This window comes from Neopelma chrysocephalum, unplaced genomic scaffold, assembly GCF_003984885.1.
Source record: "Neopelma chrysocephalum unplaced genomic scaffold, ASM398488v2 Primary Assembly neopelma1_96821, whole genome shotgun sequence".
NCBI lineage: Eukaryota > Metazoa > Chordata > Aves > Passeriformes > Pipridae > Neopelma > Neopelma chrysocephalum.
The window spans coordinates 1,791,620-1,797,619 of record NW_020925465.1 but is presented as its reverse complement, the minus strand read 5'-3'; positions in this window follow the sequence as shown (position 1 = coordinate 1,797,619).

The following is a 6,000-nucleotide window of genomic DNA, read 5'->3' as shown; positions in this document are numbered from 1 at the left end:
TCCGTGTGCTGCAGTGGGCTGGGGGCAGCTGGGGATGTCGAGCTGCTCTGTCACTGCTGCTGCAGCAGTGGATGTCACACTAGAAAAGGGAGAGAAGCCACAGTTGTTGTCTGGCCCTGAGAGGGGTGAAAGAAATGCCCAGGTCTGTCATGAAGGAAACCCTCCCAGCTCCCCAGGGTGAATTGTCCCCACCCAGATCATGTCTCCTGCTGCAAGAGTGACTCCTGGGTGCCCTGGCTGCGGAAAATCTCCAGTGGCTCTGGGGCTGGGCATGGAGACCTGCACCAAGCAAGCTCTTTGAGCATGATAAAAACTAACAACAGCCTTGCACAACACTCCTTTCTGGCTGTGGCAGCAATGCCCTTGACTTAATAAAAGCCTTTGGGAAGCTCTGTCTGGCCCACAGGAAGTGCAACTACCAAAGGGTCTGTGGAGTGATAAAATGATAGACTTAGGCGAGGGATGCTTATGCTACAACTGTTTGATTTTCCAATGTGTAAGTTGCTCAGTTTTGAGTCTTTTCTTTCTCCTCCAAGCAAGGTGATACAGCACTCATTTTGGGGGAGGCCAAGGGATAAGCTCCCTGAGCTGCATTAGCATGCCCCATCTCTGCCACATCTGGAGGATCAATGGGGTTGTACCAGAGGTGCATAATCTCTGTTCTTGGTCCAAACAGAAGGCACCAAGTCAGAACAGGTAGGAATATGTTGCTTTCCTTCGCTGTGGGCAAGGAGGGGCCATGGGGATGAAGAGTGCTGGGCAAGGCAGGAAGGGGAACAAAGTACTGTGCATGCAAGGGCTACCCATCCAAATGGAGAGGCTGCTGCTTGGGCCACAGGAGCCTTGACCACTGTGGAGGAGTGGCCTGGGGAGCTCCAGAAGGTCTGGGGACCATCAGCAGATGAACAGCTTTAGGTTGCCTCCTCAGCTCCTTGCAGGCTTGCTGGTGGGACTGGTCAGGAAGCCAAAGTCCCTGGAGACACCTTCAAGACCCTTGTAAGCTCCTGCAATACTGTGGAACCATCACCTTAGGAATAAGGATCTCCTTGGGGAGCAGAGCCCCTTTACCCTCTGCCCTGCTGTGGGATGGGCAGCCCACCCATCCATGGATGGCACTGGGAGATCAAGGCCTGCCTCTCTCAAGGTCCAGCCAACTTAAGCAGCCCCAGCCTGAATGCTTTTGGCTTGTCAGTGGTGACACTAGGTAGTGCCCGACAGCAATCCTTCCTCAGCCCCTCCATGTCTCTCCTTTGCATAGTGCATGCTTCCAGAAACAGCAGCCCCTTAGTGGGACCTCCCCTTTTCCCCTCACAACTTGCTTGGCAAGGAAAAAGCAGGCTGAGATGAGCTTGCACAATGGGTACAGCGGCACCTCTTACGGCTTCTTTTCCTCTCAGTGCCAGACAAGGCTCAGTGAAGGCTGTCAGGTTTCTCAAAGTTTCCTGAGAACATGTCCTGCAGTGACCTCCACAGGGAAGTGGTGCAGAGACCTGTGAAGGCAGGCTTGGAGTCGGTAGAGCAACCCAAACCAGGACTGATGTCCGAATACACGTTTATTTATCTATCAGTTGGGGAACTGAAGATGAACAACACAGTTCTTGCTAATGATTCATTCTTGCATGATACTCATCATATCTCCATTTCCCACCCTTGGGGGTATGTAGCTCAATAAATTTCCAGTACCAGGAAACAGATGTCACTTCTTTAGCATTGCTGGTTATGGTCCTTAGTGGCTTACAGTAACAGAGGTGATGGTGATGAGATCCAAAAGCTCTTTGAAAAGAGAAGTTAAAATAAGCTTGTCTTAAGTCTTCTGATTTTCCTTCATTGTGCCTGACTTTTTTAATGCTGCCTCTCTGCCCAGATTGGGTGGAGAGCTCCTCTATTCCTCACACTATTTATCTTTGTTTTACTTTTGCTACTGTGTATTCAGGATGTCTCTTGCTTGCTTATCTTCTGGCAACATTTAGCTACTTGAAAGCCTTTATTCTGAACCTGCACCCAACTTTGCCCCTTTGTAGATTACACAGTTCACATACTTAACCACAAAGACTGTCTGGCTGTGCCATCACAGTATTACAAAGTTACTGGATACTGTTTGCAGTACAGTAGTTGAGAATGCTTATACATGTGTTTAAGAAACAATGATATTAGTTACATCCTGCTCAGTGCATTTATATTTCATGGGTAATTCAAACTTTCGCTTTGGTTATACAATTCCCTAACTGTGTTACAATGTGAACATTGAGATTCCATGGATGGTGTGACGCATGAGGACTCTTGCAGGATGCAACTATAGACCCAAAACTCAACTCCAACCAATTTAAAGATGTTCTAGAAAGTTTCATACCTCATGGTGGGGCAGGTACAACCAGATATCCTCTGCAGACCGTGTGGTATGTCAGCTGTTGGAACTGCATGGCATCATTTGGAAGCTGTAAAGAGAGATCCTAGAAGTCTGGGTCCCATGGTGCTTGAGTTACGAGAGGGGATTGGGGGTACAGACTCACAGTGAGTCAACCACACGTTTATCTTCTTCAGCTGAGTGTGGACTCACAGCTGTGCTTCTGACAGGGCATTTTCAGTCCAGTCTCCTTCTCACAGCAGGACCATCCCCAGCAGGAAGTCTGTCACCATGCCTTCGCCAATGCCAAAGCAATTGTTCCTTGACAGTGATTCATACAGCCTGGATACAGCAAGAAATGGAAGAAGAAAGAAGAAAAGAAAGAGAAAATATCTTGAAAAGTGGGGAGCATTAGCGGTGGTACTAGGTGGTAGTAGTAGTAAAGGTAAAGTGGAACTTTGCTGATTGAAAGTAGGTCTACCTAGATTTCTCCTTACAAAGAAGCACACCAAAAGTTCCAAAGGGAACTTTTAGCTCAAAAGGGTAGCTTTCAAGCAGGGAGCAGGGAGAGGTGATTTTTTGTGGGGAGGAGAAAGTAGAGAGTCACTTTTTAAACAAAGTGATAAGGCAGAATGGAGAGGAGGAAGCAGAGCCAAGACTCTACAGTCTCTTCCTCCAGGCATGCTTTGTTATTGCCTCTCTTTCCAGAGTGATACACTTGATTAAATCACTCTCTTCTATTAAAAGACCATAATGTAGCAAACTAAATAATGCCTAAATCCATCATATGTTAATAAAGCCCAGTGTTCCTGATGTAGCATCGCAGAGGGTGTACATGAGGGAAACATATCTAGACAGAAAGTACTATAATAGATATTTCAGCTAGTTAATATTTTTCCTCTTATCCTTCTGGACTCCTTTTCCATGAAACCTCACAAGAAAGCAATTTTTGTTCTGGTTCTGCAGCACATGCGGTTCCAGGATGTATTTTCTTCCATCTCAATCCACCATCTGACTCAAGCCAAAATTATTGAGGGAACTACCTGCAAAGCAGGCACAAATGTAAAAACACTGCAGCTATGAGAAGGACCACTTGTTTTAAACATGTGATAAGAATTCCTTGGGGAGTTTTAAAGCACTAGTTGCTTCTACTTACTTTAAAAGAGAGCATCAATGTTACTTTTGTTTGGTTTTGGGGTAGTTTACAGTGTAGACAGTCTCCACCCTAACTCCAGCCAGGGTGATCCAATCCTGTAGAAGCAGACCTTTCTATGTTGGTATGTAAATAGCTGTGGAGCTAATGTGGAATTTGCTGGCACGTCCACTGCCCCTCTGTGAGAGGTGCAGCATGGGAGGAGTACTGGACACTGACAACTCACCCTATTGCAGAACAAAGGACCTCACCTGAGTCTCTCTGCAGGTCTCTAATGAGGTGGATGTACTCACAGGAACATCCTTGGGGCTGCTTTTCTCCAGTACAACAGCAGGCCTTGTCCTGCCTCTTTTGCCTTCCTAGCACCAACAGCTGAGTCTGCCCAGTACCAGGCAGGGTGCACAGGAACTGCTTGGTCTTCAGAAGGCAGCGTACCTCACCCCCAGGCTCATGTGAACTTGAGCCAGCCCCATGCAGTCCCTGGTGGAGGCTACAGAAGGAGAGCAGAGAGCAGAGCTTCCCCCCTGTTCTAAGGGGATGCAGGAAGCCAACACCCCTGCTTTATCAAGCAGAGTTGCTCTAGGGTCAAGTGGTGTAAGTGTCCGCAGAAAGCCCTTGGATTGTGCTGCTCCAGGGGCCTCAAGACAAGCTGCTGTGCAAGAGGAACAACCTTTCTTCCAATGGAAGTATTGTCTGGGCATGCACTGCGTGCTGGATGGCAAGAATCATTGAATGTTTTGGGTTAGAAAAGACCTTAAAGATCATCTAATTTCAATGCTCCTGCCCATATCCCCCTACCATGGTCAGGGACACCTTCAAAGACCAGGTTACTCAGAGCCCCATCCAACTTGGCTTTGAATGCTTCCAGGGGACCCACAGATTCCCTATGCAACCTATTCCAGTGCCTCACCACCCTCACAATAAGGAATTTCTACCCAATATCTATTCCAAACCTGCACTCTCACAGTTTAAAGTCATTCCCTCTTGTCCTGTTGCTACATACCCTTGTAAGAAGTCCCTCTCCAGCTCTCTTGTAGGCTCCATTCAGGTACTGGATGGTGCTCTAAGGTCTCCCTAGAGTCTTCTCTTCTCCAGGCTGAACAGCCCCAACTCTCTCAGCCTTTCCTAATAGCAGAGGTGCTCCATCCCTCTGATGGCCTTCCTCTGGACTCCCTCCAATGGGTCCACGTCATTCTTATGCTGGGGACCCCAAAGCTGGATGCAGTTCTTCAGGGGTGGTCTCACAAAAGCTGAGTAGAGGGGGAGAACTCCCTCCCTTGACCTGCTGGCCATGCTGCTTTTGGTGCAGCCCAGGATTCCATTGGCTTTCTGGGCTGCCAGTGCACATCTCTGGGTCATGTTGAGTTTTTCCATCAACCATCACCCCCAAGTCCTTCTCTGCAGGGCTGCTCTCAGTCACTTCTCCGCCCAACCTGTGGGTGTACCTGGGATTGCTGAGAACCAGGTATAGGACCTTGCACTTGGCCTTGTTGAACTTCATGAGTTTTGCCTTGGCCCACCTCTCAAGCCTTTCAAGGTCCCTCTGGATGGAATCCCTTCCCTCCAGCATGTCGACTGCACCACACAGCTTGGTGTGTCAGCAACTTGCTGAGGGTGCCCTCGATGCCACTGACTGTGTCACTGAAAGAGATGTTGAACAGCACCAGTCCCAGCACCAACCCCTGAGGGACACCACTGATCACTGGTTTCCAAGTGAACATCAAGCAATCGATTGCAGCTCTTTGAGTGTGACCGTCCAGCCAATTCTTTATACACCAAGTGGTCCCTCCATCAGATCCATGTCTCTCTGGTTTAGATAAAAGGCTGGCATCTGGGACAGTGTCAAATGCTTTGCACAAACAGGTAGATGATGTCAGTCACTCTTCCCTCATCAAACAATGCTGTAACCCCATTTTTGGATGTTTGACTTCAGCTATGGGGCCACTGCAGGCTGCAGTTGCAACCAGTTATCTAACTCCTTCTCTGTCTCCCTGATGTTATGCATTCTTCTCACTGCCCCATGCAGCTCAGCCACCTGCTGTAGGAGGTGCATCACGTGGACACACATTTTTCAGACAGACACAGATTTGCTGCCTCTCCCTACAGCAGTTCTGTCCAGGTGGAGGCAGCAGGGAAGATGGTGCAGACCCTTCAGCCACAGCAAGATTGTTCATCCCTGCCTGTTTCAGAGGACTCCTCTTTGATCCACTGCTGTGATGGGACCAGTTGCCTGACCTTTATGTCCCCCTTCTTCAACTTTACAAAAACAGAAGGGCTCTGGTGAGACCAGACCGCAGCCAGGACAATTCACCTTTGCAGCAGGCTTTCTGCACTTTTCCAGTGACCCCTACAGTTTCTAGAGGCCTCTGCTGGGGTTGCTGGGGTCACAGAAGGTTAAGGCAGATAGACCACTCCTTTGGCAGGGAGAGGACACTGGTCCAACACCCCAGCACACCTGGTCTGTGCCTTAAAATCAAAATCCCTCTGTTCCCCTAAGATTTCA